Source organism: Cynocephalus volans, chromosome 7, assembly GCF_027409185.1.
Source record: "Cynocephalus volans isolate mCynVol1 chromosome 7, mCynVol1.pri, whole genome shotgun sequence".
Lineage (NCBI taxonomy): Eukaryota > Metazoa > Chordata > Mammalia > Dermoptera > Cynocephalidae > Cynocephalus > Cynocephalus volans.
The window spans coordinates 38,735,048-38,747,946 of NC_084466.1; positions in this window are offsets into that span (position 1 = coordinate 38,735,048).

A 12,899-nucleotide genomic window follows, 5' to 3' on the forward strand; every position below is an offset into this window, starting at 1 on the left:
TTGTAGAGATGATTGGGTACAGGTTAAAGCCTTCCCAAGCCACAGGTTCTATCCAAAAAGAGAACATTAAAAAAAAAAAAAAATCCTTATAAAATGGTGCCCAAATTCCATTTAAAGACATATAAACCTCAGAGAAATGACTGGTCTGGAAAGGAACCGGCCTATTTATGACTGCAACAAACTTTACAAAAGCTCTCAGAGGGGGATGACAGGGTAAGCAAAGAAAGAACTTTCTTAAGTAAATATCAAATCAATTAAAGGAACAGATCTATGGAAATAAATCATTTACAGAAACAGGTCCTACCTGCAGTTTCTAACACAAAATACACTAAATGCTAGGCCTCCAGAAACTAAAGGAAAATGGATTCTAAAGTGATTCAGTCTCTCCACACACAGTGAGTAAGAGGCAACCCACTAAAGCAAACCCTGCAAAACAAAGGTTTTCAAGATATAAAAATTCATAAGCCTTTCTTATCAGCAAAGAGGTGAATGAATATTATGGTGTTCTTATAGCATGTTTGCTTTAGCATTTGTCATGGAGTTATCCTGTGCAAAGGTAAGGTTTGGTATGCAGTGTAATTATTTTCCACCTACTTCTGTCACACGGTCTACTTAAAGGGCAATTTCTTTCTTTAGTTATTTAAATGCTTCCAAAAAGATATCTTAAGGTCAAGAAACTCGAGCGATGTGCAAATATCTTTCAGGAGTAGTCGATTTCCCCCTAGTACCATTAAGGGAAATTTTATTGTAGTCAGTCTAAAACAAGTTAATGGAGGGTCATGTTTCTATTTACTCTGGGACAGTATTAGTCAGAGGAACCAGGAGGAAGCAAGGTCTAGCAGCACTGCATTCTCAGTCAGGCTCCCTTCGTTTGCTAGTTTGGATTCCAGAGGATGTCGAAATAACATTTCACACAAAATATCTGAAACATGTGTGTGTGTGTGTGTGTGTGTGTGTGTGTGTGTTGGGAAAATGGAATAATTTAATCAGTCCCCCTCACCTGCCCGTCCGGTTGGGGGTGGTGCAGCACATTCTTTGTAAGCAGATTGGGGGGGTGGAGTTAGTGCACATGCGTAATGCCCCAGCTTGGCTGGCATCTGCCTTGGGCATCTGCCCACATGGCCATGCTCTCCAACCTATGGCTTCCAAGGACATTTTGCCAGTTACCTAGCTTATAGACCTGTGTGTGAGGGATCTGGTGACCCAGACTGGCATGTGAAGGGTTTGTGACCCCATCTGTGAATGTGCTTGAGGGGTCTGTGAGCTCCAGACCCAGCCCTAGCTTGACAATTGGCCCAGTCAGCAGGATTATGGGCAGGTAAAAGCTTGACAGTGGGTGTGTATATACATATATGCATACTCACGCATCTCATACATATATAGTGTCTATTTAGGCCTCTGCTCAAAATTTTAAACCTTTCCCCATTGGCAAAGTCTTGATTGTAAGATTTGGATTATTACTAATACAACAGCTCTGTGAGTTTTAGTAGCTGAGGATTTTTTGTGTTCTTTACACATCAATCATTGTGAAGTGGAGTCTGATGACATGTTTCTCCTCAAATACCCTCTTAGTAACTGAAGTTCAGTAAACAGATTAACACTTCTTTATCCAAAAAACTTGGCAAATTTGGCCATATGTTGGTGCCTCCAACAAATATTTATTTGCTGCCTATCATGTGTGTGGCACTAAGTAAGTCACTGAGGGGACAAAAGTGGACAAAACAGACTAGCCCTCCTAAAGGGAAAGCAAGAGGGAGTGTCCTTGTAGTGATGGAACGGTTCTGTATCCTGGTGGTGGTGGCTACATATTTCTATATATGGGGTAAAAGTTCTTAGAACTACACATATGTTGCTGGGTATATATCCAGAGGAATGGAAATCATCATGTCGAAGAGATACCTGCTCTCCCATGTCCATCACAGCTCTGTTTACAGTAGCCAAGATATGGAACCAGCCTAAATGTCCATCATCAGATGAGTGCATAAGGAAACTGTGGTATATATACACCATGGCATACTACTCTGCCATAAAAAAGAATGAAATACTCCCATTTGCAACAACATGGAAGAACCTGGAGAAACTTATGTTGAGTGAATCAAGCAAAACAAAGAAGGATAAATACCGCATGTGCTCACCCATATGTGGGAGCTAAGAGAGAAAGGAAGGCGAGAAAGAAAGACCACAGTAGTGCCATGATCCAACAGAGGGAGGGAACATTCCCAGGGTTACAAATTGGAGTTGAGGAGAAAGGGGGAAGGGGAGGGAGATTGGGGGATAGTTGGGAGGGGACAAAGGGTACAAAAGTAATTTCTGGTAATGGATATGCCCCCAGTATGAATCTGGCCCCCACATTATGGACAGGAGGGGGAACAATCAGCTTTGTATCTCATGAATATTCGTAATAAATAAATAAATTTTTTTAAAAAAAGAACTACACATGTGCACGTACAAACACATACACACATACACACACACACACAAGTGTGTGTAAACTGGTGAACTCCCCAAAAAGGTCCTGAAAGCCTAGGTAGCAGTATTGTATGGATGTCAGCTTCCTGGTTTCGATCATGTGTGATAGCTTTGCAAGAGTGTTATTCTTTGCGGAAGCTGGATGAAGGGCACATGGAACTGTTTGTACTGTCTTTTCAACTTCTTCTTACCCTAAAAGTATTTCAAAATAAAATACTTAATTTATAAAAAAAGGCTAGTCTTTGCTCTCATACCGCTTGCACTCTATTGGGAGAGACAGATAACCAACAAGTAGACTAGTATCTGTGACTATTTTATGTGATGTGAAGAACATTTTTTTAAAAGGTGCCATGATATAAAATAATAAGGGAGCCCTCTCTTAAAAATCAGAGAGGAACTCTCTGAGGAAGGGACATTCAAGGTGAGACTTGGAAGATGAGAAAAGAATCAGCCAGGCTTGGAGAGATAATCAATAAACACAGTGAAAGACCCTGGCTGGTTCAAGTCATCAGAATGTTGTTCGAAATTGTGCCTTTAGTAAGACAAAGCCTTGAAGGGTAGCCAGATTTCACTGAGATAATCTTAGATTATCTGGAGTGTAGTGGTCCTAACAGAAAGCAAGAATGCAAATACCTCTCAAGTACAATAGTCTTTAGATCCAATAGAGGGGAGAACATTTAAATATCTTAAGAGTCAAAGAAATGCAAAATTCAGTCAAGCAATGAAAGCAGGTGGGGTGGGGATTGCAAACATCATGAGTAGATGGAAAAATTAGGAAATATATCTCTTGAATCCAGAGTGTCGGTATCTGAAACCACTCCAACTACAAATAGGCTTGGTGTGTCCTGGAGTCTCCAAGAATGCACTCAGCCATAGGCAGTAATGACTGCTGGGAGAAAAAATTTGTTGAGATGAAATCTTGTCCACACAGGGTAAGCATCTCCCAGCCCTGGAAAAGTCTCCAATTAAGTAGAGAAATGGTTAAGAGAACCAAACCTTTACAACTGATATTTAAAAATCTGAGCATACTTTGTTATATTAAGTATTTGTAATGTGAAAGAACATTTGATCTAGTAGAGTGGAGGTTCAACCTCCTAAATTTAAAATGTACAATTGTATAAGATATTTAGACTGGTTGAAATCTAACTTTACACATAACATCAGAATATTTAAGGTCATCCACATTTGTGTTCAATTTATTAGATTTAGAAAAGTTATTTAAGAACTTAGGAAGAATTTTCTTTATTAAATTATGCAACTGTAGCATTTAACAGAAAAATCACATATATTAACTTTATAAACACAGTTTTAAACATTTAAGGGTCTTTATTTAATAAACATGATTTAAATTCCCATAAAAGTGATGTTGAAACTTGCTAGACTATTAAGTAGAATAATAAGATTTAGAAGCTAAACTTAAAACTTAAGGAAAAACCAGGTATTTATAATTCATCATTCAAACTTATAACTTATCAATTTAATTTTAATATATTAAATATTAATTTTCAAATATCTAAAGTAAACTCTGAATAATGTTTTCTTTGCATAAGAACCGTGACACACACACACACTCAAAGAAAAAAAAAAAAAAACACTAATATGTATAGGGTTAGTACCAATCTACAGAAAAGATTTCCACAGAGTGGCAGTCCCTATCAGCCCTGGGAAATATCGTGATGTGTGGATTGTTTTATAAGAGTGGAACAAACCAACTTTGTCTCTGTATCAAAGGAAGCAGTTTGTTCAGAAGAAACCTATGGAGCTAAAATGCCAAATTTGCAGTGTTTTCTTTAAAAAAAATAAACAAACAACTCCCATAAGTAGGGTCCTCTCAAGATCATCACAATTTCTCCCAAGCAGATGCTGTACACATTTGCTTTATTATATCACTTCTTACATTGAAATGTAAGGTTTCGTTACATATCTGTTTTCCCACCAAATCATGAGGTCCTACTAGGTTAGGGACTATTTCAGATTCATCTTTGAATATCCCAGTGATTATGACACTCTGATCATCTTAAACTGAATCACAAACTGCAATAGATATCTCTCATGAACCTGGGATTAACTCTAAGGTTTTCTTCCCACCAGCCTCTTCAAACACATCAACCAAACTGGCATACCTTCCCTTCCTAGATTCATCCAGTCCTATTTGTATGTCTGACCTGGTTTCGAATTGTTTACACTGGCCCTGACCTGGCACTCATTGCCTTAGGACACAGTTTCTGGCATTTCCCCACTGACTCCACCCATCCCAACCACAGGACCAAGTCTGTCAAGGAAGAACATCAGACAACTCAGAGCTTGGAAGAGTGTCTGGAAATAATAGTGGCTTAATACATGTTTAAGGACTAAAGTCACTCAGTAATCACCTAACATTTCTTGAACACCTACCATGTTCACAGTACTCTTCTGAGAATGGGGCCCTAAAAGAGTAGTAAGATGAGATTCCCTACAGTCAACAAGATAGTGAAAAACAGAAGTGCTCTTGTAGAGATGTGCACGAAGTGTCATAGAATCACATAAGAGCAAATCCTACATTGGAGGGAGAGGGTAACACAGGACAGATTTCTCGTGGACTGTGGCCTTCAGTTAAATTTTAGTGGCTAGATCAACATGGCTTTAGATTTGCTTCAATGTCAGGGGGGAAAAGGGGTCTACAATGGCTTAGGGAATAATATATTTAATGACGCCATTTACTGAGATTGGGAATACAGAAAGACATGCTGCTCTTTGGGCTATGTTGATGAATGCAGTCTGGGACATGATGAGTTTGGGACACATATGGGATAATCAAGTGGAGATGTTCAATATGCTATTGGACTAAAAAGTCTGCAGTTGAGAAGAACTCTGTGGACTGGAGTTGTATACTTGGGAATCATCAGTATATACAGCCTGGAGAGTGAATTAATTGTCCCAGGGATGACACAAACAGTGAGAAGAAAGCAAGAGTGGTTCTCTGGGGCCCATCCACACTGGAGAGCTAAGCAGGGGAGGAGGAGCCCAGTAGGGGACCAAGAAGAGCAACCAGAGATCAGGAAAAAAACAGGAGAATGTTGTGTGGGACATTGTTGGCTTCCAGACAAACATCAATTACCAGTTCTCCTTCTTTATGTAATCCTTACCCCCATGGAGCCCGTGGGCCTCTAGGGAAACTGAATATCTCCATTTCCAAGATAATCCCACCCCTTTGCTGGTGACTGCAGGGGGAAAGTGACCCAGTGAGATTCAAGAAAAGTTTGATGGGGATCCAAACTTCATTATTCTCTTAGAAGAAATCCTAGAAACGATACCCTCCCTTCCTTCAGATATCATCCTAGATAAACACAAAGCCCAGACTTGCTGCAGCCTCTCCCCCTGCCAATCTGAGAAGTGAGGCCACACAAGGAAGAAAGCCAAGTCAGGAGAATCACAGAGATACGGAGCTCAAGCCCACCCTGATACTTGCTCTACCTCTAGGTTTCCATTTACATGAACCTATGAAGTTCCTTATTGCTTAAACCAATTCGGATTGAATTTTCTGTTACTTTCTTCCAAAGCAAAGCTGATATAGTCATGTCACTAATGTCAAAGGAGATAGGATCTTCAGCAGGAAGTGACCCAGAGTGTTAAGCAGTGCCTACAGGCCAGGAGATGAAGGGCCTCAAATGCATCCAAAGAATGTGTCACCAGAAGGCTTTGAAGGGACCAGTTTCAGAAGAGGTAGCTGTGGCTGGACACAGCCCACACCCCACTGGGTGAGATCTGAATGGGAAAGGAGCACTGACAGCAAATAGAGATCCTCTTTGGCAAAGTCTGACTGCAATGTAAAAAGAAAGAGGCCATAGCTATAAAGGAAGGTTTCTGTTTAGTTATTTTGAAGATGAGAGCTAGTCAAGAGGAGGACCTCTAAGTTTCTTGCCATTACCGTGTTCTCTCTTCTCTCCCAAAGTCATGGGGGAATCTCAGTGAAGAGAGGAGCTCAACAGTTCAACAACTATAACTCCTCACCCTGGATTCAGCTACAAAACTTCAGAAAAGTAAAAGTAGCCCTGCAACATTTCACATTCCAACCTTTTCTGTCGATACGTAAGACCGGAAAAATTCAGAATGAGTCTACTAAGGCAATTTGTTAGAAGAAATGAAAGCACTTGAAGGAGCCTGTACAGGGCGTGTACAATTTTTTGTAACTGAAATATTTAGGGGAATCTAAATGATTTATTAATAGAGAAATGGTAAGAAAAAAAAAAAGTTCATTGAACAGTTTTCTATTGACTACTCTGCAGCATTTAAAAAGAATGAGCTGGATTTCTACGTACTGATATGAAAAATCCAAGGGAAAACATTAAGTTATAGAACAAAACATGTGGTGGTTTTTTTTTTTTTTTTTTTTTTTTGTCGTTTTTTCGTGACCGGCACTCAGCTAGTGAGTGCACCAGTCATTCTTATATAGGATCCGAACCCGCGGCGGGAGCGTTGCCACGCTCCCAGCGCAGCACTCTACCGAGTGCGCCACGATCCCACATGTGAAACTCAATACAGATAGAATTGTTTATACTTATACCGAGGGAAAAAAGTTCAAAGTATTATCAATGGTTACTTCCTAGGAGGGAAGAGGGATTTGGGGTTCAAGGCATGGAGGGCATTATAGGAAAGGCAATTTTATTTCTATCATATACTTTTTTGTAAGTTGGATTTTACAAGGAGAGTATCTTTGTTTATTTTTTGAATAAAAAATGAAAAAATAAATGCATGAAGAAAATTGAGGCAGTTGAAAAGCAAGAACTAAACTTGTACCAACCAGCATATCACATTCTTAGACAGTAAAAAAGGAAAAAAACCACAAAATTGATCATTTTTACTGTCTTTATCTCACATTATTAATGCCAAATGGGTATAGTTTCATATGCTATTTTTTTGGAACATTTTAAAATTAATTAGTTGTTGGATGTATGTAAAACTGTTGGCATCAAGTTGAGTTTATCTAAAGTAACTCCATACTCACCATCTGGTTAAATTTGGCGTCATTTTATTTTCAAATGGTAAGGCTGCTCAAATGAAACTGGCTGCTGTTTCATGAAGAGTTCCATCTGAGCACATTTGCATGTGTGAAATATACATTGTGAGGCTGGCCAGGGCGGCCAACAGGCTCAGCCTGGTACCGAAACAAATCTCATATGTGGGCCAAGGAATTCAGCTGAATTCTACAATTTGATCATTCAACTAGGAAGTAAAAGGAGTAAGCCACACAAAAGAGAAAACAGCTCTGATTTCTTAGTCAAATGGTGTTCAAATACATGGTTTCAACAAGCAGAATATCATCAGAGGCCTAGAGAAGTGAATCAATGAGAATCCAATGCTCCAATAAAGAATTTGTGCACGTTCTACATAAACATACAACCATTTCATAAATATATCGCCAAGAAACTTTCTATTTCTATGCAATGACACTGTAGTTATAATTTCAAATTTAACATATCTTTTAAAAGTGTAAAATTAAATTAGCCCAGCAGTGCCCTTTAGCCATAGGCTATTAATGGTTTATCAAATAATCAACACTTGCATATTGATTAGTTATCAGCTCCTAATTACAAATGACAAATTTTATGTTCTTTCCATGAAGTTAATTTAGCAAGATTATCAGATGTCACCTTCTCAGTCTCATAGAGAGAAAACTCCTGTAGTACCTGAGGTAGACAATTCAAGTGCCCAAATGTGAATATATGTGTAACTCATTCTGAGTTTGGAATATAATAACAGATCTGGCCCCAAAATGTAGGAATATTTTTAATCACTGGAAAAAAAAGAAAAAAATGGCCAAGAGAGTAAGAGAATAGGTAAGATGAGTTTATCCACAGTACGAGTCAGGCCGGTGGATAATATCCAAGTCAAAATGAGGCATAAAGCCCTGACGATGTGAATCAAATAATTTTTATCTATAACAATCTACAATCATTGTACAAAAGAATATAAAGAAAGATTTTCAGTGGTAAAACATATACCAAGTCGATAGTCAAACATGCATTGAGCATGTATCACATTTAGAGTCAGTCATACAGCACTGAACAAAACAGATAAGACCTGTGTCCTCTAGGAGCTTACAAATTTTGAAAATTGACAAATGTTATCCAAGAAAATCAAGCCTCCTGTCTTAATACCAGATAGCTTTTATTCTTAATTCTTAGAGTTTCTTCTACATAGAAATAAGCAAGTTAAAATTTTGTTTTATTTTTATTAGAAACTAAATTTTAAAGTATTTTTTATTTTAAACATTTCCCCCAATAATTTTTTTACATACATATACACTCAGAGTTCAATAAGATGTAAGAAAACTGCTCTCTGAGACTGCTTCAAATCATATTTAAAGGAAAATATAGAATATACTTGTCTCATAAGATCAAATAGAACCAAACTCAATTTTTTCCTTTTTTTTGGGGGGGGGGGCTGGAAAAATCAAATTTCTTAACACAGAATTGACATGATAATCCCACCCAGTCAATCAAAGTGCTTTATAAAGTGATTCTGTGACTTTTGCACTGCTCTGTCATAAACTGGATGGCATTCATATAAATTTCTTTATTACTTTGAAAGTATATTCCTTATATTTATTCACTTATCATCATCATTCAAATTTAAATTCCTCTCAGTTTTTTAATAATAGAGACTCTTCCTTCTTGTGACAGTTACAGCAGTACAGGACATCATCACTGATTATAAACACTTTAAATTTTAGCTCCATAAAACTAGATCTTGTTAAAGAACTGCAGAGAGAAAAGCAATGTTCTCCCCACAACATGTTCTCTTCACAAGCTCTGTATTTGGTAAACTTTGCTTTAAAATGTGCTAATAATGCTGAATATTAACTATAGGTTGTAATTTGATATCCACAACTTTGTAACAATTGGCATAACAGTCAGAAACTGTCTCCAAAGAAACCAACCAATGGTCCAAGAACAGGAACACAAAAACATGGGCCAAAATTAATGCTTCAGATACTTTCTTTGTAATCCTTCCAAAGACTAGCCTAAAGACGTGACCCAAGAAGAAACAGATGGACAGGGACTGCAGGGACAAAGTAGTCTCCTGCCCAGAGACACATAACTTGTTGGATACAAGACTGAGACAGAAACTGGATTCTCCATATTGTCAGTACCTTCCATACCAGCATGCAGGGAAGGTACATAAAAAAATAGAGAAGGGCTCAATCGCCCCCAACACACACACTGTCCAAATCCTCCATAGTTCTTCACTGTCCAAATCATACACCTTTCCCACTACTTGTATCTGACATGCATATTTTTTATTTATTCTCTTTTTAATATCTGTCTTTGAGCTTAGCCAGAATATATTTATCTAAATTTCTGTTCTTTTAAAGTACGAACCTAAGAAATGCTTTCTAACACAAAAGTTAAAAATTACATTAATTCCTAAACGTAGTCCAGTGATTTGGGGTGTTTTGATTGATTGTTTATATTCCATATAATATAAATTCTATGTTTTTTTAAAAAAAGGAAAACTAAATACTATTAAAGCAATAAAATGACTTTTAGACAAAGCAGGGGTCACAATCATAATAAGTTTTTGAGCTTTTCTGAGCATTTTCCAATGTCATGTTTAACTAATTTCTTCTCAGCATTTATTTTCCATTTGTTAGAATTCAGTAATGGGGTGGGTTCTAGAAAAACAGAAAATGAAACATGGTCCCCATAAAGTAGAATCACAATTTAAATTTGAAACTCTAAAACAATGTCCTGTGACTGTGATTTCTGTCCCCTCAAAGCAGGGCTCCTTTTGATGTCCTGGGAGAATTCAGGCAAAGAAGAAAAAGAGAAAGGATGGACAGTGATTAGAAGTTGGCATCAGATTTCAAAACTGGGGTGCTGAATTGTTCTTACAGCCCTAAAATTAAATTCCAAACTGTAAGAACCTGCTGATTCTGAGTACACTTGAAAGGAAAAAGGCGAAGTCTCCAGGCCCCTGAGGACTTTCATTGATAATCAGGAGAAAGGGTTTAAGGAGATCAATTCAAGAGATCTTGAAACAGGGATAATAAGTTGAATCACGTGAATTGTGATTTTAAAAGAAAGTAAGAAACCGCTTTCTACATAAACAACCCTCCAAGAAAACAATAAAATTAGACAGATAGAACACTGTGATGATCCAATTTTGGCAAAAAGTGAAAAGTGGCTTTTTCAAAACAAAACTTTTTATGCTTCAGAAGCAGTTTTATTTTTAGCTGTAAACAGACATAATACTAAATACTAGTATTTTCTCCTCTGTCAATCAAAGATAAAAAGTAGAAATTGATATTCTTGGCCATTTGCTTATAATTTGAGCTTTTAGGAAATCATAAAATTTTTCTGAAATTGATCCAAAAACTAATGTCATTGAGCAAATTTGACATTGCAGGCCCAACTGAGACCAAAGACAGACCATCTCGGGCCTACTGGTCTTTCCCACCTAAGCTTCTTTTGGGTGCCGGGAGGGAGCCCGGAAGGGCAGAGATTTTTACTCTTGAATTGTGCCTTCCAGACAGAGACCAGGGCTGCTATGAGGAGTGCATCATCTTCATTGCGTCTCTTTCCCTGCGCAGATGACTGGATCTGCTGGAGCTTTAAGATTCACAGAACTGAAGACTTAAGGTGGAAATCAGCACTAGCAAGTTGGAGTCAGACTAGTCACTGAGCGACTGCTGCCCATAGGAAGTGTGTAAAAAGAATGCGGATGGTGGATTCAATTCTCAGACAACTGGACACAATGCCAAAAGTTTCCAAACACACTGAGAATTGAAAAGCATTTGTTCATGCCTCATATTGATAAGAAGCCATGATAGTGACTGCATATTAAGCTGTTGAGAGAGAATGAGTGATTAAATCACACTAAACCATTAGAGGCTGTTTTAAATGATAGGTTAGTAACAGGACAGGAATTTCTAGGTCCTAGCTGCATAGTGTAGTCATATAGGGAAGTTGCAGCAAACTAGGCCAGCACAGTATTTTTGTCTTATCTAATTTAGCCATTTAAGGCCTTTCACCCTGTCCCCACCTGGGGGTGGGGGTGGGGGTGGGGGGAGGGAGGGAGAGGGAGAGAGACAGAGAGACAGAGAGAGAGAGAGAGAGAGAGAGAGAGAGAAGAAAAAGAGATATTGAAAGGAGAAAAAAAGTAATGGAATTATACCAATCACTTTTCTGTTCTGCAGGAGGAAAAAAGCCAGCTTGTATATTTATATTCATTCCAGCACCTGTTCAAGTTTTATCATGTGGTGTTTCATAAAAATAAATATATCAGACAACCATCTGAATACTAAAGGTGATCTGAGGAACCACAGCATAACCAACACCCTTGAGAACTGATCTGGCACACTGTGCTTAAGATTTGTTATTTTAATAAAACCCCTAATTCTGAGTTTTTATCTTAATAGGATTCATAGACAAGAATAGCTGGAAATATTTTTTTAATGGTTTAAATTCTTTTTAAAAGGATAGGGGGACTCTGAAAAAAACAACAACAGCAACAACAACAACAAAAAATTGCATCTTTTGAGAGATTTTTTATCGTCTGTATCATAAATTAACCTTGCAAGGTCTGCTAAAATATATCACTGGAAGTGTGACTCCAAGATCTTCTGTTGCCTAAAGCAAATAGCTAGAAACTACTTGAACTTTTGAAATAACAGACGATGCTAGATTCTCTGTTTTATAAGAGGGGGCTTATGGGAGGCGTGGTTAATACCCCAAAAGTGCCACAAGCAGTAAGTGCAGCCTAAGGGCCAGTTGTGTCCTGAGGGCTTTACAACATTATCACATTTAATCTTTACAAACCTGTAGGGCAGGTAATAATTTTCCTATTCTACAGGTGAGGAAACAGGAGCTTATAAAGATTAAGTATCTTGTGCAAGTCAATGCCATCAGTAAGTGGACTGAACTCAAGTCTATGTGGCTATGTGTGTGTTCTCAGCCAGCACTCTCCACTTCCACATAAATCAAGTTCAACAAGAGAAAAACACATTCACTCAGACATGCAAGTTCTTCATAGAATCAGGGAATCACAGAGTGGTCACCCCTATACCATATTTTAATTCCCTCAACATCACAAGTATTAATTCTATTAAGTATCTAGGTTCATCTCCCTGTTAGGGAGTTTCGTGGGTGAGAAAAAGAAAAGGGAAAAAAGACATCTAACAGAATATCTCTTTGTAATATTCCCTTTATCCACATCCTTACCTGGAAAGGGGATGTATTAGTCCATTTGTGTTGCTATAACAGAAATACCTGAGATTGAGTAATTTATAAAGAACAGAGGTCTATTTGGCTTACGATTCTGGGACAGCTGCATCTGGCATGGGCCTCAGGCTGCTTCTATTCATGGCAGAAAGTGGCAGGCAGCCAGTGGGTACATGCAGATCCCATGGCGAGAGGAAGCAAGAGAGAGAGAGAGGAGGTGCCAGGGTC